General features: G+C 36.1%; 1 long non-coding RNA gene across 1 annotated transcript; it reads right to left on the reverse strand.

The window, feature by feature from the left end:
- Positions 1–3,558: 3,558 nt before the first annotated feature.
- LOC139843531 (uncharacterized) lies at positions 3,559–8,736 on the reverse strand. Its single transcript, XR_011757614.1, has 3 exons — positions 8,626–8,736; positions 6,539–6,592; positions 3,559–5,504 (listed from the first exon to the last, which is right to left on the reverse strand). It is a non-coding gene; the product is annotated as an uncharacterized lncRNA (long non-coding RNA).
- Between the last annotated feature and the right edge of the window lie 16,849 nt (positions 8,737–25,585).

Genomic DNA, 25,585 nt, shown 5'->3' on the forward strand with positions numbered 1-25,585 from the left:
TTCACATTTAGTTTTGCAATCCATCATTTATAATATATAATATACATATACATTTTAGACATGTCAATCATTTTTTGACAAATGATATTAACCGACGTCAGTATGGCAAAATATATATGTTGCTCATGTTTACTCTTAAACCTATTTTTAGACTGTGATAGTAAGTCAACTGCTTATACTGCTTATACGCCCACTCAAAATATTGGTTACATACATTTATAATATATATGTATGTAAAAAAAAAAAAAAAAAAAAACTTTTGCCCACATATAGTTTACATTATAATTATTAAGATTAGAAAAGATGCACTTTAATAAAGGTGTGCAGAGCAATGTTGAATGGTTGAGTAAAAGTAAAAAGGAACACCAGTTTAATTAACCTCCTAAGTAGATACAATCATAATGCACGCTGCTATTTACAGGATGAGATCACAAGAAGGCTTACCAGCAGCGTTATATCTCTGTAACGAACAAGTACAATGTGATCCATTCATTCCCCTGTCATCACAAGATCAAGAGCTGCAAGTCTAAAAGCAGGTAATTTGTTTCAAATTTATTCAGATATATGCTTCAGTAAATAAGATAGACTACTGAGTACCAATTAGTACATATTTATGAGTCAACGTTAGTCAACATCCGAGTTCTCCCCAAGGACTCCCCGAGTTGTCGAGAACTCCTTCAAAAATATCTGCCAAAGTCCCCCCCCCCCCCCAGAGAAGCGATTTCTTCAAACTTGGTATATAACGAAACTGAATTAGGATAGAAAGAAAACTATAACTGCACTCACGTACGAGTATATATACAAAATCAACCAGTCATCAAAATTCATACTTCCAATCAACCAACTTTCTCATGATTCACAGAAATGTTGAATTACATGAAAAGGTAGACGGATACCAAAATAGTGGACCGGAAGGCATTTTTTTATGTGGAAAACACTGTGCACCTCGATATGACAGTTTAAAATAAAATAAGTTAAATGGTACAGAGGCTGCATAAAAGATCCAAGCGTTGAAGATATGTCTGATAGTGTGTAAAAACAAAAACAGTTTCGGCCGAGAAAAGCAAACTTAACTACTCTATAAAGTCCTGAACGCATCAAAATTTCAGTGAAGTTATTTTTGGCAGTAGGAGAAACTCAACAAATTTGCAGACTATCTACTAGAAGCTCAGAAGATAGTCTAATAACAACTATATCTACATTTAGCTACTAGTAGGTAAAATATTTACTTATAACCAAGCATCAATAGGGAGAATAGAAAAACTCTAAGATGTTCATGTGTTTCTCGAACAAGATCTGTGATGTTATACCCTGAGAAATAAAATAACAAAAACAAGATATAGAAAGCAATTTGGTCTACTAACTAAACATTTTGATACAGATGTTCATGTGTTTCTCGAACAAGATCTGTGATGTTATACCCTGAGAAATAAAATAACAAAAACAAGATATAGAAAGCAATTTGGTCTACTAACTAAACATTTTGATACAGAGTAATGATATTCACATCTAGTTTTGCAATCAATCAATCATTTATTTTATTTATATTATAATAATGATATTCACCTGTATTTATTTATGATAAATGCGATGATTAAAAATAAGACTCAAACCCCCGAACCCACTCATCCCATGATCACCCGCTCTCGTGTTGGTATAACCAAACCCGTGCAACATCTCAATCTTCACACATCCAGTGTCTCACCCATTCCTAAATCGGCCTTCTCCGACCCTCACTGGAAAAATGCTATGCACGATGAATATAATACTTTAATTCAAAATCATACTTGGACCCTTGTACTATCGACACGAACATTATTCATTCCATGTGGCTCTTTCGGCACAAATTTAATGCAAACGGAACTCTAAGTCGCTACAAGGCGCGTTTGGTCGCTAATGGACGCAATCAGCGGATCGGGATAGACTGTGATGAAACTTTTAGCCCGGTTGTTAAGCCGGCCACTATTCGTACTGTATTTAGTCTTGCGCTCTCTAGAAATTGGCCAATTCATAGCTTGATGTCAATAATGCATTTCTTAACGGCGATCTAGTTGAAGCTGTTTATATGTACCAACCTCCCGGTTTTAAGGATCCAGATCACCCTGACTATGTTTGCCTTTGTCTCAAACAAGCCCCACGTGCTTGGTTTCAACGATTGGCTATTTATGCTAAACGGGCAGGCTATGTTCACAGTCATTGTGACTCTTCGTTATTTATCTGTCGACAAGGTTCTGACACTAGTTACTTACTTCTTTATGTTGATGATATTATTCTCACAGCTTCCTCTGCAAGTTTTCTTCAACGGGTCATCCACTCTCTTCATCAAGAATTTTCTATGACAAATTTAGGACCGTTGAATTATTTCATGGGAATTTTTGTGATACGCAATTCCACTAACATGTTTCTCTCCCATAAGAAGTACGCTACTGAGATTCTTGAAGATGCAGATATGCTTAATGGTAAACCATGCAGGACTTCTGTGGACATTAATTCTAAGATGGGGGCTGACGGTCCATCTGTTTCATACCCCCACATTGTACCGCAACCTTGCTGGTGCTCTTCAGTACCAACGTGTAACAATGCTACATTCAACACACACTCACTCTTAAACCTATCTTTAGACTGTGATAGTAAGTAAACTGCTTATACTATACATATACACACACATGAGACATTACAACTAGCATAAGTATCAATCAAGTGTTAACGGGCGTAAATCTAAATAAATCATTCATTGAAGACACTTCTACAAATTGTAAAAGTTGTGGTCAGGGACCTTGCTTGTAGGGACTAACCAGCCAAGTCAAAGACCAGTTGAAATTTGATCAACTTTAAACTTAGACTATATTAGGCTGACTTTCAGCAGCAATTTTGACTGAATAAATGGGACTTTGAATTAAGAAATCTGACTTCAACCGGCAAAATTGTAGTTTTTAAAACTTCAACCCAATATATTGGCCAAGTAGGAGACAAGTCAAGAACTAGACGGTACTTCAAGATCTCGACTATTCGGGGAACTTTATAATCATGTACATATCACCGTCATTAAGTTCATAAATATCATTCATGAACTTCTAACTGTATTTTGTCATCTGATCAATTGGAATAATGTCCAACATCAATCAAGTTAATAGATCACGATTATAATACCTGTTCTAATTCAAAATCAATCCTAATTCTAACTTGAGTCATAAATATAAATAGACTACATGATTATATTCACAAAATTATCAGCAACTCTGCAATACAAACGTAATTACCAACAACTCAGCTATATAAACGTAAGCTACACAAAAAAAAAAAAAAAAAAAAAAAAAAAAAAAAAAACCTATAGATATAAGCAGAATTCAACTAGAAAATAAAAAAACTCACCTGACTTCATCATTTGCTCAGGACATCACTGAAATGAGCAGTGAGCGGTACCGGCAAATACGGAGCTTCGAAATAAGTTCAATAGTGTAGAATATGCCGGAAATATATTTAACGGTGCCGGAGAAACTAAGATCGCTTATTCAGGTAAGTAAATAAGTTACGGACTCCGGCATAAAATACAAATAATTAATTAAATAATCAAAACCACAAAGGTGGACTCTAAAATATCATATTTTTTAAGTCACAAAGTTTTAATATTCTGGCATGTGGTTGACATGAGTACTTGACAGTGACATCATAGAAGAAAAATATACCTAAGATTGTCATCAACTTTTTCTATAACTATGATACCCAATATGATGTGCCTGGATTCAGCCCCAATATTCAAGGCTGAATCTTGGTTCCTGTACAGAAAAATATCAAATTCTCAATGAATATAAATAAAAGTTATGAATGAAGTCTGAATAAAACCCTTACCTTGTAAAGTTATCAGATTCATTTATAAAAATTTGCGTTATAGGTGACATGTAGATTGCGGACAGAGATGGAAACTTAAACCAACGAGCAAATGAAACCGAATTCCTTTTCAACTTCATGTTTTTTTTAGAGGCCGCCATGAATTTGGCTGTGGAATAAAGAAAGGTGCAGAAAACGTTAATTCCACAGATACATTTTTATTACTACCAAAATAGACAAAGAGGCAGTGAGTGAATGGATATATAGATGAAAAGCGGTGATGATAGGTGATGATCGGTGTTGATCGATGTTGAAGAGTAATTCAATATTTGTTCATCGATCATCACCGATGAACACCACTTTTCATCTAGATCTCCGTTCGCTCACTGTCGTTTCCTCTATTCTAGTAGTAATAAAAATGTATTCAGTGGTGTTAACGTTTACTGCACATTTATTCCACCGCCAAATCCATGGCGGCCTCCAGAAAAGAACATGAAGTTGAAGAGGAATTCAGTTTCTTTTGCCAGATGGATTAGTTTTCCATCTCTGTCCGCGGTCTACACGCTACCTATCACGCCAATCTTCATAAACGAATATAATAACTTTACGAGGTAAGGGTTTTATTCAGACTTAAATAATTGATTTTAATTTTATTCGTTGACAATTTGATATCTTTCTTTACAGAAACCATGATTCAGCCGTGAATCGATTGCTTTGGCCTGATTCGAGGCACATCATATTGGGTATCATAGTTGTACAAAAAGATAGTGACACTGATATATCAAGATCATGAGCACCTGATCCACCAGCCTGCTATTAGCTTGAAACCTGATACGCACTGAACCACAACGGATACACTTACTAAACACGTTGCACATACCAGAGGCCTTGCATTTCGCATGCCACTTCGATCCATTTGTTTTTTACTTTAACCACTTCGACCCACGGCTCATTAGCTTTAGTAGCCTCCTTTTGCTCCTTTACCTAATCAAATTGAACCAACCCTGACCTTGAACCACATGCTTTATGCTTATCACCTCCAATATCTTTCACTTGAACCACCTTTTGCTTGTTTCGCTAACCAGCACGAACCATGGCCATCGAACTAGATGGCTCAAATTGTACAAGCCCAAACAATGATCTATCGGTTCCAGTCTCACTATCAGACAAATGAACATCCTGGTTCACCTTTCTAACATAACCTTATTCAACAACTTTTGACTTTAGTTACTTCGGTCCACAATTTGAAGGTTTAGTAGCATTGATCCGCAGCTCATCAGCATTAACCAAGTTTTTCTTTATGGCCTTAACAAGTTGAACCACCACGCTACCAGATGGTCCTGATCGATGGTTTAGCGACAACAGGTTGATGGAGCACCTTTTGTTTCTTTGCTGGAAGAGCTAGAACAACCACCCATTCATTTCTATCTGCTCTACTTTTCTCAGCCTCATTAAACCTTGGCTTCTTACCATCAGCTTCTTTTTAAGAGCAACGTTACTAGTTTTCCGTTTACTTGACGAAATTAGTGTGTTGTCATCATCATCTCCAACATTAATGGATCGTTGACCTTTTAAATTAACCACCATGTTTACCAAAGTTGCGATTCAGAACAGATGGTTTATTAGATTTGTTTTACCTTTGGATATTAAGGGTCGTCTCATTAATTTTAAAGGCCCTGTTCAAGACATAAAATGGACCCTCATAAAATTTAAATTTTTTAGTACACATAAAAAATTTATAATTATTGAAGGTAATCAACGATAAAAATTCTCAAAAAAACCGCAAAAAGTGTTCTAATCTTAAATAGTTGTCATCTCATTATTGAAATAAATAAAAGACACTCCAAACATTTTTGAATGCAAAGTCGTTGAAACTTTCTTTAGTCAATACTCTCCAATATCTCATTATTTACAGGTATCAACGTCAATCCTACGACTCTCAATTAAATTATTAAACGATCATTGAAAGTGTGTACATGAGTTGAAACCTAATGCATCTTCAATCAACGGGAATTGCACATATCTTTTTTTCCTTCATAATCTTTGAGTTAGTCTCCAACTTTTTTTTAATTACACAAACGGTTTGAGTTGATATATTTTTTCCATTCCATCATTGAAATAATAATATATGAGACATTCAAAAGTTTTGGTCCTTTTCAAATTTTGGGCCCTGTGCGATTGCCCACACTAGCACAACCTCTAAGACGCCCCAAGATATTCTTTATTACTTTTTTTCTTTTTTTTGAACGGCGATTTTTTATTACTTGACTCAATAAAACTTCTTCTTTTCTTTTATTTGATTCTCTTTTTCGAGAATTAGCATCACCACCTGGAGCATTATTATTATTTTCATTGTTATTAACACTTCTATTATTTGGGCAACGAAATAAGGATAAATTTGAGAAATATATATATATATGGTTCAAAAGTAGTGTACCACATTCAAAAGCAGAATGTCCTAAATTGTTTTGTTTAGAGTATCATATCATCAACTTTATCACAATTTAACTTTATAATAATATAGCTTTTGTATTTAAATACTTGAATGCCCCAGCCCATTTATTACCCGAACTCATTCTACCCCGATACGGCGGTACCAACCTATCATTACTAATAAGAAATTATACTTTCTTTTAATCTAGAAAATAAACACTATACTAATCCAAAAATGCAGACTACATATGCATTGTTTACTCATTATAACTCGTACCTTTATCAGTTTTAACTCCATTTTTATTTACCCTGGGAAATTCAAGTTCCAACACTGTAACAAAAAGAGAGGTAGAGTTAGCAGCATCAATGCATACATGATGAATGTATCAAGATCTAATGATGCCACTAAATAATAAATTAAGACCACCCTAGTTTAGTAATTTGTCTACAACCATAGTCATTGCCAAAACTCTTATTACATATAAAAAAGATTAAAAATAATCATTAGTATTATTGTTTTACAAGGCTATGAATTGAGAATTTCAATGACGAGAAAAAAGAACCGGATGAAGTTCTTCCTATTCAAGTTAACTGGGACAACGAGTATCTTTACTCAAAGGCTTTGTCCGACTTATTTCTAATTTTGGTTGCTGAAGAAGACGAACATTTGGCGGCTGAAGAAGACAAACCTTTAGAGGCTGAAGAAGTCGAACCTTTGGTGGCTGAAGTAGACGACGCTATCGGGTATGACGGTTCATATAATATCGATGCACCATCTGAACCACTGAGCTAAAGACTTATGGGTACCCTTTTAGACGGCTTTTATTGAATGATTAAAAAACTCGACATAAAGGGTACTACTCATAAGCCTTTAGCTTAGTGTTTCAACTAGTGCATCGATATTATATAAACCATCATACCTGACAACATGCTTTTCTTCAACTACCACATGTTCGTCTTTTTCGGCCACCAAATGTTCGTCTTCTTCGGCCGCCAAATGTTCATCTTCTTCGATCGGTTCATCTTCTTCGATCGGTTCATCTTCTTCGACCACCAAATATTCTTCTTCTTCAGCCACCAAATGTTCGCCTTCTTCAGCCACCAAATGTTCGCCTTCTATAGCAACAAGCTCCCAAACCGTACCCAAAATAATAAAAATAAATGAAACTAATTGATATATCCCCAACTTACGCATTAACATTACAATTCCTTTTTAGACATCTTTTATAGAATGATTAATAAAAATCTAAAAAACTAAAGAACTATCACCTAGTATCGAACTAGCATTTTCTCGAGAAAAGATTGGTTAACTGAACTTTAATGCCAACAATCAAAAAAAGAAAGACTGAAAGGAAGTCACTACAAGATGGTCCAATGTTACAAGCAATGTCATCCCAATCAAACTCTAATTCTCAATTCTTTACTCATATGCCTAACATAATTATAACCTAATACTTTTAAATGACACATATATCTGATAAGAAACCAGTCAGGCAAAATTTACAGAAACAAATAAATATTATTTATTTAATAATAAAATTGACAATGAACACTATTCAACAATAATGTTTGAATGCTAATTCCACAATAACATGAGATCTATGGTAACGTGGACAAAAGTTCATTTCATAATTACTCGTGTTTAGTGAGAAATATTTATTTGCATCCTTAATTTTGCTTGAAAATCAGGGGATAAATCTCAGCCCTTGGATCAATATAATCAATGACTAGAATTAAAAACGTTGGACAATCACATGTGATTGGCTAGGATTAAAAACGCGGGACAATCATATGTAATTGTCATGATAATCACATGTGATTCCAATCACATGTGATTGTAAGATCTCAAGCAAAATTAAGGATTCAAATGAATATTTCACTGTGTTTAGTATATGTAGACAGCCAATTTATACTTATTTTATGAAAAATTACTAATTATTATTCCTTCAAGTAATATTTCTGGTTGGCTAAACATTGCGACTTTTAATCAAGATAACTGAATTGATGATTAATTATCTTTTATGAAGGCTATATTAAAAGTTTTAAAACTACATGATACAAAACTATGTAAATTTGTATATTTATTTTCATTTCTTAGATTAAAAGAAAAACGAATCTTACTCGTTATTGACTTATTGTAGTCATCTGATACCTAATACGTGCGGAACAGATGTCAGTGGCTGCCTATGTCAACAACACTAATTCACTAACTGATTTTATTTACCATTTCCAATATTACTAAACATATACATACATTAATCTTTCATTTATTCGCCAATTTAACCCACTTATCCCCAATTTATTAGTTAGGGTTTCAAACCCTAACTCTAACCATGAACTAACAAATAATACATAAACCAATACCTTAATTTTCAGCTCCATAGCGTAGATTATATTTCTGAACGATTGATTTGTTAGCTTACACTTATTCTCCATTTCATTTCCCACCGTCGCCTACCTCCACTATCTCTTTAGTTTCAAAGTGTAAAAGATAGAATGAAAAATGATCTTTGAATACTTCCAGGTCTTATGATTTAATTACGAATTTTACATTTACACCCCTCCACTTTTTATGCTTATACAAGAACAACTCTTGGTATTCCAGATTTTAACATAATTGACCCTTAAAAAATAAGGGTGTTACTAACCTGTCCAATACACTCGTTTTTACCGTTACCCAACCTATCCGACGTGTTCATTTTGCCACCTACAACAAACGGTGTTAAATAACATAGTGGACTGCTACCCTCCCTTAGCATGAAATTACACCAAGTGACAACCTATCAAAAACAGGGGGGGCTTTTAGTTGCACAAATATTCATAACTAATAACTAATTAACTAATTCTAGAAAATAGAGGGTTTTATATATCTAGAAAACTTAGTGAAATTTTAGAATAAATGTGCTCAAATGTGTTCATTTTCCAAAACGAATAGACTTTCTATATGTTGAAAAGAAAATAGTGGAAAACGACAGGGAGTTTTCATAAATGTAAGTTACAAATTAGATAAGTGATTTGTTGTTTCTCTTAAAAAATAAAACATTCTAGAAATACCTCCACTTATGCAACTAACGCACCCGTAGTAACTAACGTCAATAAAACTGATCTTACTAATTTAGTTAAGTGATTTGTTAGTTCAACATTTTTGCTAGGTTAATGATCTTACTAATTTAGTTAGTTCGGTAATATAAAAAAACATCAATAAAACTGGAGTTTTATTAGAGGAATTAATTTCAACAGGCTGCGTATTCGACATCTCATCATATACCTATAGGTTCTTCACTTCCCTTTCTTCTTACTTCAGACTTCAGAGGCTGTCAAAAAACGAAACAAAAAGAAAACAAATCAGTATAAAACATACACTTAACGTATCATGTTTTAAAGAAAATCACACTTCAAAAGTTACCTTCAGGTGCTTGAGACTGTTTACGAACATTAGGAGTACACATGGATCTATGATTATCTTTATTTTTTGAATCATTACGATCACGAACTGATTCGTAAACAAACTTGTTTCAGGGTCTCCATTCAGAATTGCAGCAACATACTTCATGTGTTCATAGTTTGATAAGCCATTATTCTTTTAGCACTTGTAATTTGTAGATGTGAGAAACAGGCGGGTTGGGTAAAGGGGTCATTATGGGTATATGTTGGTACATGTGTAAACATTTGGATCCGGTTGACTAAACATGTTTTCTTTGTCCAATTTTCTTTTTTATTTAAAAAGTGATGTGAAATCAAGTGTTAAACACATTGTAAACAAGCTGGACTGATCTGTTTAGCTATACCAGAACACTACAAAAACATAAATTGGAACTTACTGATTTTAAAAAATAAAACAGGGAACATATAGAAGAATCCACCACTTAAGGATGTTATTCCACCAAGTTAAAGATAAAGGGAACACTTTAAACTACCAAGATCATAAGATCTATAAAGAAAAATGAAGATTTAAGGTAAATAGAGCTTGACTCCATTAGAATTCATATTCATCAAAAACTGCCTCACATTACAGCAACCTCTCTTTTATAGAAGAGTCTGTAACAGACTGAAACCCGGGCTAGTTGTAAGTTGTTTATTTTGCCCTTAGGGTTTGTGCTTAGTCTTAAGTGCTTTTATTTTAATTATTTTATTAGTGTTTTATTATATTTGTGTTGTGACCAGTTTGTGACAAGGGTCCCAGAACAGGTTTGTTTATTCTAATTGGACCTCGTTTGGGTTACCTAATCTTGTGCGAAAGATATCAGATAACTGGTAAATACCCGTGTGTTGTGAGGTATGGGTTTTAACCCCACTTAAGTGACTATGCCAGCTGATTTTCTCATTTCTTCCTTCCAGACACTTCTCACACACACACTTGTACCTAACCATCTCAAACCCTAATCTCCAAATCTTGTTATTGATCCTTGTTTTTGTTGAAAATCAGTAGCAAGTGATTTCTTGAGTCTAAACAAGGTGAGAATCGTTTGATTTCGTGTTCAAATCTTTGTTAATTTGGGTTTTTATTTGGTTAGTTTTTGTTAAAAGTGATTTTTGGGTCAAAAGTACTTAAATTGATGTTGTTTGAGCATAAAAGTTGTGGGTTTATGTTTCTAAATGTTTAGTGTAAAAGATGTAACCAGTTTTAGGGTCTTAAACGAATCCTAGGTCGAGATTGGGTGATTTTGGGTTGAAACCCGTCACTTTGCTGCTGTTGCAGCTGATGAACTACCTTCGGTCGATGGTCGTTGACCATCGACCGATGGTGAGGACGATCGGCCGATGGACAAGACCATCGACCGATGGTGTATGACTTCTGACCAACTGTTATAAATTTGACGATCGACCGATTGGGGGAGACCATCGACCGATGGTTTATTGACGATCGGTCGATGGATGGGACCATCGACCGATGGTCTTTGGCAGTGAAAATTTTACTAAGTGTTGAATTATAACTGTTATGCTGTCCGTGTGTTTTTATGATTTTCATGATGTAAATTCTGAAAATGCATAAGTGTTAAGTAGACCTTTTTGTGGCGCTTTTTGTGACTGATTTTCTGTACTGTGTTGTTTTGTGTTAACAGACAGAAACTAACTTGATTTGCCTTATGTTCAGGTGATAAGGATAAGGAAGCCGCTCAGTGATAGATTATCTGAGCTAGTTGCTGGTATTCGGTGAGTGGGTCTATCTCCGGGTAGAGTTTAAGTAGCATATCATGCTACTGTGGTTAACTCTTTTACCATGCATAGTGTAGAAATTGCCATATTAGAATAATATAATATGCCTCATGTTGCATGTGAATTATGTGTACACTGTGTGAATGTCACCAGTCGGGCCTAGGGAGACTGGGGACTCGAGACCGTGCCTAGGAGAGGTTAGAGTCCGTATGAGGTCAACCGTGCCTAGGGGAGGTTGGGTCCATAGGCTACTGATTGTGGAGTATAGTGTGAACGATGCACCCCCTGCATCTGGATAACTATACTGTGAATTGAGTAGCAGGGACTATCGGTAGACTCAGGCCCGATCAGCTGTGAGTCGTGTGCTCGTACAAGCCGCTGATCCTCGTATTGTCTTATTGTATGCTAGTTGGTAGTTAGCAAGTGCTGTTGTTAGTATATAGCTTGTGTGTGGCTTAAGCTATATCTGTTAGATATATGCAATTCACTTAGCGGTGCGCTAATCCCCCACATATTCTCCCCTTGCAGGTTTAGGTTCTGCTAGTCGGGATGGGTGCTGATGCAGAAGACATGTTTAACAACCCTACTCTGATGTGGACTTTTGTTTAAATAATGTTTAGTAATAACGTAACACCGTTGTGTAAACTTAAATGTAATTACATGGATTAATGTAATGACGTGACTTACATTGTGTTTGTTAATAAAGTCTTCCGCTATGTTTAAAAAAAAAATGGTTGGTGTTACAAATTGGTATCAGAGCATGGTTTGGCAGCAAGTACGTGCGCATATTTTGTTCCCAAACCCTGAGGCAAGTCAAACATGTCCGTGGAATTGAGGGGCTAAGTGAAAATAGGATATACGTGTGTTAGTTGTGATTGAACTAACTGTTATCCACTAAGCTTTTGTGTAAGCTGTTTTGTAGCACATGTATGGCTGATAGAAAAGCAACTGGCCCATCCAACCCCGGAACATTCAGAGCACCAGAAGAGGTTGTTGAGTCTGACGATGATCGGAATAGTTACATCCTTCAGTTAGAAAGCAAGCTAAAAGAGGCTGAAGACAAAATTAATGAGCTTGAATTAGCGAGGCATTCTGGAAATGATGATACACCACCTGGATTCCCAACCGCGTAATCCCAAACGATACCTAATGCGCACCAGAACCAGTATCAGAATCAAATACCTAACCAATACTATATGCCACCGCAAAACACTTTTACTTACCAAAATCCCATGATGATGAACCCATACCAAATGCAAATGTTTCATCAACCTTACATGCAACCACCCAAAAGATGTACTTATAAGAACTTCCGTGATTGCAAACCCTCTGAGTTTTCTGGAAGCACTGATCTGACTGTAACTCTTAATTGGTTGCGAGAAATTAAAAGAGTATTTGAAGCGTGTCAGTGTGAACCTGAGCTGAAAGTAACATATGCTAGTCGAATGTTGAAAGGTAGGGCTATGATTTGGTGGGATTCCTTGATTTCCAGTATACCGAAAGAGCAAGTGAGTATGATCACGTGGGAGCAATTTTATGGGAAGGTATGTGAACAGTATTGTAACCCGTTTGATATGAACAGAATCAAGACTGAGTTTCTTGAAATGAAGATGACACCTCAAATGACGATAGATGAAGTAGTAGAGAAGTATATGGATAAACTGAGGTTTGTACAATAATGGGTGCCAGACGAAGCGTCTCGTATCCAACATTTTGTTAATATCATTTTACCAGAGTATCGAACTTTTGTTAGAACAGCTACCTCATTGTCTCAAGCTGTTGTGATGGCCAAGATGGTAGAAAGTGATGTTCAGGCCTCCAGAAACAGAATGTTTGGTAATGTGCTACAACAAGGTGGGCAAGTATCTGGTCAATCAGGATCTAAATCCAAGAAGTCTAGTAGGTTTAAATCGAAGGGTAAAAGTGGTCAGAGTAGTTCTGGGTCTGGATCAGGTAAAGGGAATTGGTGTCACACTTGTCGATCTTCTCATAGTGGTCAGTGTTCTGAGGCTACAAGAAGATGTTTAAAGTGTGGTGTTGTTGGGCATGAGTCTTCAGCATGTCCGTATCCGAATAGTGTGTGTTGGTGTGATGACCCGAAAATTTTTGACTTATTTAAACCAATTCTCTATACGATTTATTATTTTAAAACGCTAAACAAAGTCTGTTAGATTGAGTCTCAAAATTTTAGAACTGTTTCATATATACAATTACCTTTGATTACTCTCGACGATTCATGAACAATTATATGTATGTATATATATATATGTACAAGTAAAAACGACTTTCCTACAGTAAAACCCTATTTGCTACAGTAAAAATTACTTTGCTGCAGTAAAACACTATTTGCTACAGTGAAACCGTATTTTGCTACAGTAAACACTATTGCTACAGTAACACTATTTGCTACAGTAACACTATTTGCTACACTAACACTATTTGATGTCGACGAACTAGCAAACAAAAACAGAAAAGGCGGCCATGCGATCGCATGGCAAAAACACTGAAAACTCATGCGATCGCATGAGCTACAGTAAATCGAAAAGTACTATAAAAGATCAGTTTTGCTCGACGAATTTTTCATAATAATTTCTTTACATAAATTTTATATTTATAATTATAATTTTAATTTTAATTTTAAGTTTAATAATAATAAAGTATATTCGAGGGTATTTTTAATTCGAGTTTCAAACCGTTTTAAAATAAGGAAATTTTGGGTATTGTTCGGGGTATTGTTCTTGAATACAAGACCAACCATACAGTCGTCTACCATCATTACGTCTACGCAATTTGCCTACAATATTGAATCGCAATATTGAACTGTGAGTTATAGTCTCCCTTTTTAAATACTTTAAATATTTTTGGGCTGAGAATACATGCAATTTATTTTAAACGCAATAAGACACAAGTACATACAAAATTCTACACTGAGTTAAACCGGAAATCCCTTAGCTTTGGTAACTAGTAGCTGCCAGTACATAGGATATGGACTGGTGGGCGCGAATAATTGTATATGGATCCATAGGGCTTGACATCCCCGTCCGAGCTAGAGCGCTAGCCTTTTAACGGACGTATGTTATTTGAGTTTAAGACATGTTGGTTTGCGTGTATTAAAACGAATGGGGTAATTATCACTATAGCGTTAAGTTTATTTACCAGGGTGCTCTGTTACGTAGAATCTATTGATAAACTTTTGATGAAATCTTGTGGTCTATCTTTATACATGTTTATGACTCGAGCAATTAAACCTATAACTCACCAACATTCGTGTTGACTTTTTAGCATGTTTTATTCTCAGGTCCTTAGAATGCTTCCGCTGTGATGTGCTTGTTGCCTGCATGGAGTCTCTCATGCTTTGTACAAAGTTTATTGCATTCAAAATAAAACTGCGTTGTGTAATAAATAATTGGACTGTGATGTCAACCTGTAAATTAAAGACTTATGTATTTCGGGGTTTTGCTTATACCTAAGCACTCGCCCACATGTTTATAACTTTCTATGTTTAGAAAGTCACTTATTTTAATGAATGCAATATTTTATCAAAACGTATCATATAGAGGTCAAAACCTCACTGTGGAATCAATGATTAACGTGCCGCGTCAATAGCGATTTTGACGGGTCGTTACAGTTGGTATCCGAGCTTGAGGTCATAGGGAACCAGAAATTACATTAGTGTGTTTAACTGGTAATTGTTAGGATGCATTAGTGAGTCTGGACTATGACCATATTTGTTTTTACTGAATTTTGCTTATCATTTGGTCAAAAACATTATATGTGATATATTTATATGCTAACGTGATTGTTGTTTCAATTATGTGATAGATGACTTCTTCTAATCCTATCATTTTGTACGACTCGGAATCGGACACTGAATCTATTCTATCCACAACTGAAAAGGGCGTTCCAATACCTATTAAAGAAGAAATTGTGTTAGCCGGGGAATCTCAACTCCCGGTAAACCCAGAGGAGGTTCCAGCTCCACCCAACTCTAGTTTTCCGGAGCCACAGTATCGTTGGCATGGACCCATGATCCCTGGAGTAAACGAGGATCGTCCATTTCTAAACAAATATGGGCATTGGTCCAGATATACCGCCGACGGGCGGGTTGTGCCGATTACGCCTGGCAGATTTTGGTTCATGACCACCGGTACATTTTCTTACAGTTCGTCATCATATTCTCCTACACATGACTTAGACAGTTCGTCATCAGACGAGATCAGTAAGGAGGAGGATTTCGCTAATGAAATAAAAGAGATCACTAAGGAGAAATTCCAACTTGCTATAGATAATAAAAACAACCACAATAATAAAATGTCCTTAATTATTAAAAAAGAACAGGACCATTCGATCCGTAACCACCCTTATTGTATTAAACCCACTGAGGCAACGGGTACCTCAAAACCCCAACCAAAAATAAAATACACTGCCAGAATGTCTGTCGGACCATGTGCACACAAACAATTGGCAGAGAGAACCAAATGGGAAGAAGTTTCTGATAGTTCTGAATAAACGACCTCGCAACCATAAATCTTCCATGCGCTATTTTATTGCTTATGTGTGCTACTCTATCTTGTTATGTAAAATAAGCATATGTAAAATATCAGTATTGTATGGTATTGTATTATTTTGGTTTATTAATAATAAATGCATGGAATGATTATTTGTATTATTACTACTTCTTATTATTATTATTACATAATAATGTAGTAACTCGCTATAATTTTTCATAGTGGAATATTATTAGGATTTTAGTAGTTAATTCCTTGTACTAGCTATTATGTATGAACTTAACGGGTAGGTAATACCCTAGAAATAATTATAAAATGCTAATAAGAAGAAAAGGCTTTTATAATAATTGGTTCATATTATTAATATGCTACGATTAACTATTGACAACTCATTTTACCTATAATATTCTATATGATTAAATTATATCTGTTGTGTTTATTGAAGAAACATGTCTCAAATGTCGGATGCTGAGTTTGAGCAACTAGTCGAGAAACGTGTGAATGAAAGAATTGCTGCAACCGAGGCAGCAAAAGCAACAGCTGAAGCAGCAGCCAAAGCAGCAGCCGTAAACACAAATTCACGAAACGGATGCTCATGCAAAACTTTTTAAGGATGCAAACCACAGACGTTTAGTGGAACCGAGGGACCAGTCGGTCTAACCCGATGGTTTGAAAAGATGGAGTCCGTTTTCAAAATCAGTAATTGTGCAAACGGAGACAAGTCAAAGTATGCTTCGTGCACGTTGCAAGATGGTGCACTTACTTGGTGGAACAATTATGCTAAAGCAGAAGGAATAGATACGGCATATGATATCTCTTGGGAAGAACTGAAAAAGATGCTAATCGAGGAGTACTGTCCTCGAAACGAGATCAGAAAAATGGAATCTGAGTTACGTAATCTGAAGGTTATCGGCGCGAATCTCAATAACTATGAAAAGCGTTTCATGGAACTAGCCTTGTTGTGTCCCGAATTGGTGCCAAACGAGAAACGAAAGATAGAAATGTATATTGACGGTTTATCGATCAATATCAAAGGAAATGTTACATCGTCCAAACCGAATACGATGCAGGAAGCCATGACAATGGCACACCAACTCATGGACCAGATCACATAGAGTTCGATTAAGGCACCAATTACCGAAGTCAAGACAACTGAAGGAAAGAGGAAATGGGAAGACTATAAGGGCAAAAGTACTCACCTGAAGAAACAAGAAATTTTTAAAGGTAAACAAGATGGGGCAACTGCAAGTCCAAACTATAAGGGACCCCATCCGTTCTGCAAAAGATGTTACACACATCATGTAGGTTATTGCCAAGTGGTCTGTGATAAGTGCAACAAGAAAGGACATGTGGCGAAAGATTGTTATGCCACCGTTTCTGAAGTAAAGACAAAACTGACCGATGTCAAGAAATGTTTTGGATGCGGGAAGTCTGGTCACTTTATAAATCAATGCCCTGATAAGGAGAAGAACAAAGAACCCGCACATGGGAGGGCATTTAATGTTAGTGCCAGTAAAGCACGTGAGGATCCTAATCTTGTCACGGGTACGTTTACCGTTAATAATCAACTATCTTCTATTATGTTTGATACGGGTGCTGATAGAAGTTATATGTGTAAAGACTTTAGTTTTAAACTAAAATGTGCATCATTACCTCTAGACGATAAATATACTATTGAATTAGCTAATGGTAAACTGATAAAAACCGATAAAATTTGCCATGGTTGCGAAATGAATCTCGCTGGTGAAACCTTCAAAATCGATTTGATACCCGTAGAATTAGGAAGTTTTGACGTAATCGTTGGCATGGACTGGATGTCCAAAACAAGAGCGGAAGTTGTTTGCGCTGAGAAAGCAATTCGCATCCCTCGTAAGGATGAAACGTCATTAATGATTTATGGGGAGAAGAGCAACTCAAAGCTGAACTTTATCAGCTGTATGAAGGCCCAGAAACTTATAAGAAAAGGTTGTTATGCTATTCTGGCACATGTAAAGAATATCGATACTGAAGAAAGAAGCATTAATGACATGCCGGTTGTAAGAGAATATCCCGGAGTATTTCCAGAAGAATTACCGGGGCTACCTCCACACAGATGTGTAGAATTCCAGATTGATCTCATACCAGGAGCTGCACCTGTAGCCCGATCTCCATATAGACTTGCACCTTCAGAAATGCAAGAATTACAAGACCAGTTGCAAGAATTATCGGACCGTGGATTTATTCGTCCTAGTTTTTCACCTTGGGGTGCTCCTATTCTGTTCGTCAAGAAGAAGGATGGATCTATGAGAATGTGCATAGATTACCGAGAATTAAACAAATTAACGATCAAGAATCGGTACCCATTACCGAGGATTGATGATTTGTTTGATCAATTGCAAGGATCAAGTGTTTATTCTAAGATTGATCTACGCTCCGGATATCATCAACTGAGAGTGAAAGAAGAAGATGTTCCTAAAACCGCGTTCAGAACCCGTTACGGTCACTATGAGTTTCTAGTCATGCCTTTTGGATTAACTAATGCTCCAGCAGTATTCATGGATCTAATGAATCGCATCTGTAGACCGTATTTAGACAAATTTGTCATTGTTTTTATCGACGACATATTGATTTACTCGAAGAACAAGGAAGAACATGAGCAACACTTAAGACTGGTACTGGAGATACTCCAGAAAGAAGAATTGTACGCAAAATTTTCGAAGTGTGATTTCTGGTTACAAGAAGTACAATTTTTGGGCCATGTTGTCAGTAAACATGGAATTAAAGTTGACCCCGCCAAGATCGAAGCCATTAGTAAATGGGAAATACCGAAGACTCCAACACAAATCCGCAAATTCTTAGGTCTTGCTGGTTACTACCGAAGATTCATTCAAGATTTCTCTAGAATCGCCAAACCCTTAACTGCATTGACTCAAAAGGGAAAGAAGTATGATTGGTCCACGGAACAGGAATCCTCATTCCAGTTATTAAAGAAGAAGTTAACGTCTACACCCATTTTGTCATTACCGGAAGGAAATGATGATTTCGTGATCTATTGTGATGCTTCACGCCAAGGTTTAGGATGTGTATTAATGCAACGCACAAAAGTCATCGCATACGCCTCACGACAACTAAAAATTCATGAAAAGAACTATACGACGCACGATTTGGAACTTGGAGCAGTAGTTTTTGCACTCAAAATATGGAGACACTATCTATATGGCACCAAGTGTACAGTGTACACCGACCATAAGAGTCTTCAGCATATTTTTGATCAAAAACAACTTAATATGAGGCAACGTCGCTGGGTAGAGTTGTTAAACGATTACGATTGTGAAATCCGTTACCACCCCGGAAAGGCTAATGTTGTAGCTGATGCCCTAAGTCGAAAAGAAAGAGTAAAACCTCTTAGGGTCCAAGCTTTGAATATTACAATTCGTACTGATCTCACAAAGCAAATTCAAGCAGCACAGTTAGAGGCTTTAAAAGAAGAAAATGAAAAAGGCGAAATGAGCAGAGGGTTAGAAAAACAGCTTGAAGTAAAAGCCGATGGAACCCTGTATTTTGCTGATAGGATATGGGTACCAAAACATGGTAATCTAAGGCAACTAGTACTAGATGAAGCACACAAAACGAGGTACTCAATTCACCCAGGAAACGGGAAAATGTACCACGATCTCAAGAAGTTTTATTGGTGGCCTAATATGAAGACAGAAATTGCTACTTATGTAAGCAAATGTTTGACGTGTGCAAAGGTCAAAGCTGAGCACCAAAAGCCATCAGGATTACTGCAACAACCAGAAATTCCGCAGTGGAAATGGGAAAGAATAACTATGGATTTCATTACGAAATTGCCAAGGACTGCAAGTAGTCATGATACTATTTGGGTGATAGTTGATCGTCTAACTAAATCAGCTCACTTTCTACCAATAAAGGAGACAGACAGTATGGAGAAATTAGCACGCCTATATTTGAAGGAAGTAGTTTCCAGGCATGGTGTACCCATCTCTATCATATCTGATCGCGACACCCGATTCACATCACGTTTCTGGCAGTCATTACAAAAAGCATTGGGAACTCGATTAGATATGAGCACCGCTTATCACCCACAGACAGATGGTCAAAGTGAAAGAACAATACAAACATTAGAAGACATGTTACGGGCATGCGTGATTGACTTTGGAACCAGTTGGGATCGACACTTACCGTTGGCAGAATTTTCATACAATAACAGCTATCATACGAGCATCAACGCAGCGCCATTTGAAGCACTTTACGGTAGAAAGTGCAGATCTCCTATATGTTGGAGTGAAGTAGGAGAAAGACAACTTACTGGACTAGAAATTATTCACGAAACCACCGAAAAGATCATTCAAATACAACAGCGATTGAAAACGGCCATGAGTCGCCAAAAGAGTTATGCTGATGTAAGAAGAAAACCGCTAGAATTTCAAGTGGGCGACAAAGTCATGCTGAAAGTGTCACCCTGGAAAGGCGTTGTACGATTCGGTAAACGAGGAAAGCTGAGTCCTAGGTACGTAGGACCCTTTGAAATCACCGAAAGAATTGGAACAGTTGCTTATCGATTAAAGCTACCACAAGAACTTAGTAGTGTTCACAACACATTTCACATGTCAAATTTGAAGAAATGTTTAGCTGAAGAGGATGTCGTAATTCCTCTTGACGAAATACGAATCAATGATAAACTCCATTTTATCGAAGAACCTGTTGAAATCATGGACCCTGAGGTCAAACAATTAAAACAAAGCAAAATACCGATAGTTAGGGTTCGTTGGAACGCAAGACGAGGACCCGAGTTTACTTGGGAACGTGAAGATCAGATGAAGCAAAAGTATCCACATTTGTTCACTGATATCGCTCATGAAACAGGTACTACTCAAAATTTCGGGACGAAATTTTCTTTAAGGGGGAGGTACTGTGATGACCCGAAATTTTTTGACTTATTTAAACCAATTCTCTATACGATTTATTATTTTAAAACGCTAAACAAAGTCTGTTAGATTGAGTCTCAAAATTTTAGAACTGTTTCATATATACAATTACCTTTGATTACTCTCGACGATTCATGAACAATTATATGTATGTATATATATATATATGTACAAGTAAAAACGACTTTCCTACAGTAAAACCCTATTTGCTACAGTAAAAATTACTTTGCTACAGTAAAACACTATTTGCTACAGTGAAACTATTTTGCTACAGTAAAACACTATTGCTACAGTAACACTATTTGCTACAGTAACACTATTTGCTACAGTGAACACTATTTGATGTCGACGAACTAGTAAATTAAAGACTTATGTATTTCGGGGTTTTGCTTATACCTAAGCACTCGCCCACATGTTTATAACTTTCTATGTTTAGAAAGTCACTTATTTTAATGAATGCAATATTTTATCAAAACGTATCATATAGAGGTCAAAACCTCACTGTGGAATCAATGATTAACGTGCCGCGTCAATAGCGATTTGGACGGGTCGTTACAGTTGGAGTTGTCACAAACCAGGACATCGTGCAGTTAGTTGTCCGTCGAAGAGTGGTAGTTCCGGAGCAGGGTCAGGGGCGCGTTCAGCATCAGCCGGAGGGTGTGATGACCCGGAAATTTCGACTAAATTTAAAATTAATCTTTAACGTTTCCGACACAATATGCAAAGCCTATGAAGTTGAATCTCAAAATTTTGAACTATTCAATTACCCTTCGGTTGTTCTCAACGATTCGCAAACCATTATATGTAAATAGATACATATATATACTATAACTTGAAAACGTAACAAAGTTTTAATTGCATGATACCGTACATTAAACTTATTGGTTTATATATCTATTTGAATATATATGATTTCAAGTTATTTAGTAAACGATAGTAACATTCGTTTATTTATTCGATTGATATTTAGATAAGTTAACTAAAACGTTTAAGATGAACCAGTAAAACACTAATTTGCTACAGTGTTTTCAAATTGCCACATTACTCAAAATGCTACAGTGTTTTCGAAAATCACTATTTGCTACAGTGAAATTGACTTTGCTACAGTGAATTGCTACAGTAAAAAATGACTTTGCTACAGTAACACTATTTTAAAATGTATTTTAACAAATAGTGAGACGATGATTTATAGAAGTAAATGACCAAAACACTCAAACGTATAAGATACACTTTGAGTGACATAGTTTATGGATAATTTAAGGCTATATTTTAACAAAGGTACTAGTCACGAAATGTAAAATGCAAGTTTTCTCAGCGTACGAAAGGACATTTGAAAAACCGGAACCGGGACATAAGTCGAGTGATGACGTATGACTTATCGGAATAAAAATTACAAGTCAACTATGCACGTGAATTTAATATAATATATAATTAATTATTTAAATTATATATATTATATTAATATAAAATTATGTCGACAAACAAGAAGTTAAACAAATGTGAGCTGTAAAACATCCCCATGTGATCGCATGGGAAAAGGCCTTGGGAGCCATGCGATCGCATGGCAGACCTGGCCTGACCACATCTATAAATTTGATCGAAATCTGTTTTGTAAAACACATATATTACTCCGTATAATATTTATTATTATTATTATTATTATTATTATTATTATTATTATTATTATTAAGATTAATATTATTATTATTAATCTTATTATTATTATTAGTATTATACATAAAATACTACGACGAGGTTATGAGCTTGTCACTTTCAAAATGGTTTCCAAGCGAGCTAGAGCTAAGGAAATTATGGGTTATTGCTAAGGAAATTATGGGTAATGTTCGGGGGTATTTTTGTGAATCAAACCTCGTGTTTATCATCTCCGATGCATCTACGTGCTTTCCTACAATATTGTATATCAATATTAAACAGTGAGTTCATATGATCCCTTTCCTCATATATTTTTGGGCTGAGAATACATGCGCAGTTTTATAAACTGTTTTACTAAATGGATACAAATACTAAAACTGATTTTGTGTGAGTTTCATAAGATCCCTTTTACTCTCTACATTTTTGGGCTGAGAATATATGCAAATGCTTTATTAACCGATATACAATATTTATATGTGTGAGTTTCATTTGCTCCCTTTTTAAATGATTTTGCAATATATATTTTTGGGCTGAGAATACATGCACTTTATTTTAAAAACAATGGACACAAGTACATACTAAATTCTATACTGAGTTTGAACCGAAAATCCCTTAGCTTTGGTAACTAGTAACTGCCGGTTATAAGAACTGGTGGGCGCGAGTAGTAGTATATGGATCCATAGGGCTTGACATCCCCGTCCGAGCTAGAGCACTAGCCTTTTAACGGACGTATGCTATTTGAGAAGCGTACACGTTGGTTTGCGTGTATTATTAAGATGATTATACAAAGGGTACAAATTATATAAACATTAAAGTTTAGTTACCAGGGTGCTCAATTTTGTAGAACCGATTGATAAACGTTTCAGATGAAACAACTGAAATCTTGTGATCCACCTTTTATGTAAAACCTATTGATAAACGTTTCAGATGAAACAACTGAAATTTTGTGGTCCACATTTTATGTAAAACCTATTGATAAACGTTTTGGATAAAACAACTGAGATCTTGTGATCAACCTTTACATACAGATGATTTGAAATGTTAAAACATATTGATAAAAGTTTTGAATGAAACAACTGAACTTTTGTAATCCACATTGATATACGGATTATGTGTAATATTAAAACTATGAACTCACCAACCTTTGTGTTGACACTTGAAGCATGTTTATTCTCAGGTTTCTAGAAGTCTTCCACTGTTTGCTGATACGTGATACAAGTTATGTGCTTGGAGTCATACATGCTATATACATGAAACTTGCATTCACCAAACCATTACCATGTACCTTATTTTGACTGTATTGTCAACAAATGTATTATTGTAAACCATTTAAATGGTGATTGTCTATACGTAGGAATCATCAGATGTTAAAAACCTGGAATTTATATATTCATTTATGAATTACCTTTTAAAACGAATGCAGTGTTACAAAACGTATCACATAGAGGTCAAATACCTCGCAATGGGACCAGATGTTGATGTATTCGTCCAGGTGGATTAGGACGGGTCATCACAGAGGGTCAACTGCCTCGAGTGGGCAGAAGAGGAAGAACCCTTTAACAGCAGAGGCTAGAGCTTTTCAGATGTCAGTTGAGAATGCTGTGGCAACCGACGAATTGATCACCGGTATGTTTCTAATCAACTCAATACCTGCTCGCGTATTGTTTGATTGTGGTGCCAATAGGTGTTTTATGCCCCTAAATTTCTGTGCTAAGTTGAAATTACCAGTTATTGTGTTACCCAAGCCGGTTAGTATAGAAGTAGCCGATGGTAAGATAACACCCGTCACAACATATGTGTCTTGGGTTTGTATAGAGATCGAAGGGAAGTCTTTCCCGGTGACTTGTTTAGTGTTACCTATTCCTAGCTTTGATGTAGTATTAGGAATGGATTGGCTGAGCTTGCTTAGGGCTAATATTAAGTGTGATAAGAAAATGATTACCTTTCGTTCGACCGATGGAACCCGTGTTGTGGCCCGAGGGGAGCGGGGCGGGTATAATTTTCCGTTGATAACCATGATGAAAGCGAAAAAGTCGATGGCAAAAGGTTGTGAATCATTTCTTGCATATGTGATTGATGCAAAGAAAGAAAAGAAAACTGTGGTCGATATTCCGGTAGTATCAGAATTTCCCGAAGTGTTCCCAGATGAGTTACCAGGTCTGCCGCCAGTAAGGGAAGTCGAATATAAGATTGAGTTAGTTCCTGGAACAACTCCAGTTGCAAAACCTCCATACCGGTTAGCACCGTCTAAAATTCGTGAAATGATGTCACAGATTCAAGAGTTATTAGATCGTGGGTTTATCCGACCGAGTTCTTCACCGTGGGGTGCTCCGGTATTGTTTGTTAAAAAGAAAGATGGGTCAATGCGCATGTGTATTGATTATCGTGAATTGAACAAAAGAACAGTGAAGAATAAGTATCCTTTACCTCGAATAGACGATTTGTTCGATCAGTTACAGGGTGCTTCATTCTTTTCTAAGATAGACTTACGATCCGGATATCATCAGGTTCGTGTTGCTGAATCAGATATACCAAAAACAGCGTTCAGAACAAGGTATGGTCATTATGAGTTTCTTGTCATGCCGTTTGGGTTGACGAATGTGCCAGCAGTCTTCATGGATTTAATGAATAGAGTGTGTCGTCCGTTCTTAGATAAGTTTGTGATTGTGTTTATAGACGATATACTAGTGTATTCAAAGACAGAGAGTGAACATGCTGAACACCTGAGACAGGTTTTGAACTTGTTGAAATGTGAGCAGCTATTTGCAAAATTTTCAAAATGTGAATTTTGGTTACGTGAAGTGCAGTTTTTGGGTCATGTGATTTGTGTAGAAGGTATAAAGGTTGATCCGATAAAGATAGAAGCGATAATGAATTGGAATTCTTCGAAGACTCCGACTGAGATTAAGAGTTTTCTGGGATTGGCTGGTTATTATCGCAGGTTTATCAAAGATTTTTCTAAAATAGCAGGTCCGTTGACTAAGTTGACTCGTAAAGATGTAGCATTTCGATGGACTGATGAACAGGAAAAGGCTTTTCAGATTTTGAAACAGCTACTGTGTCAGGCACCAGTGTTAG

This window comes from Rutidosis leptorrhynchoides, chromosome 4 (assembly GCF_046630445.1).
Source record: "Rutidosis leptorrhynchoides isolate AG116_Rl617_1_P2 chromosome 4, CSIRO_AGI_Rlap_v1, whole genome shotgun sequence".
Taxonomy (NCBI): Eukaryota; Viridiplantae; Streptophyta; class Magnoliopsida; order Asterales; family Asteraceae; genus Rutidosis; species Rutidosis leptorrhynchoides.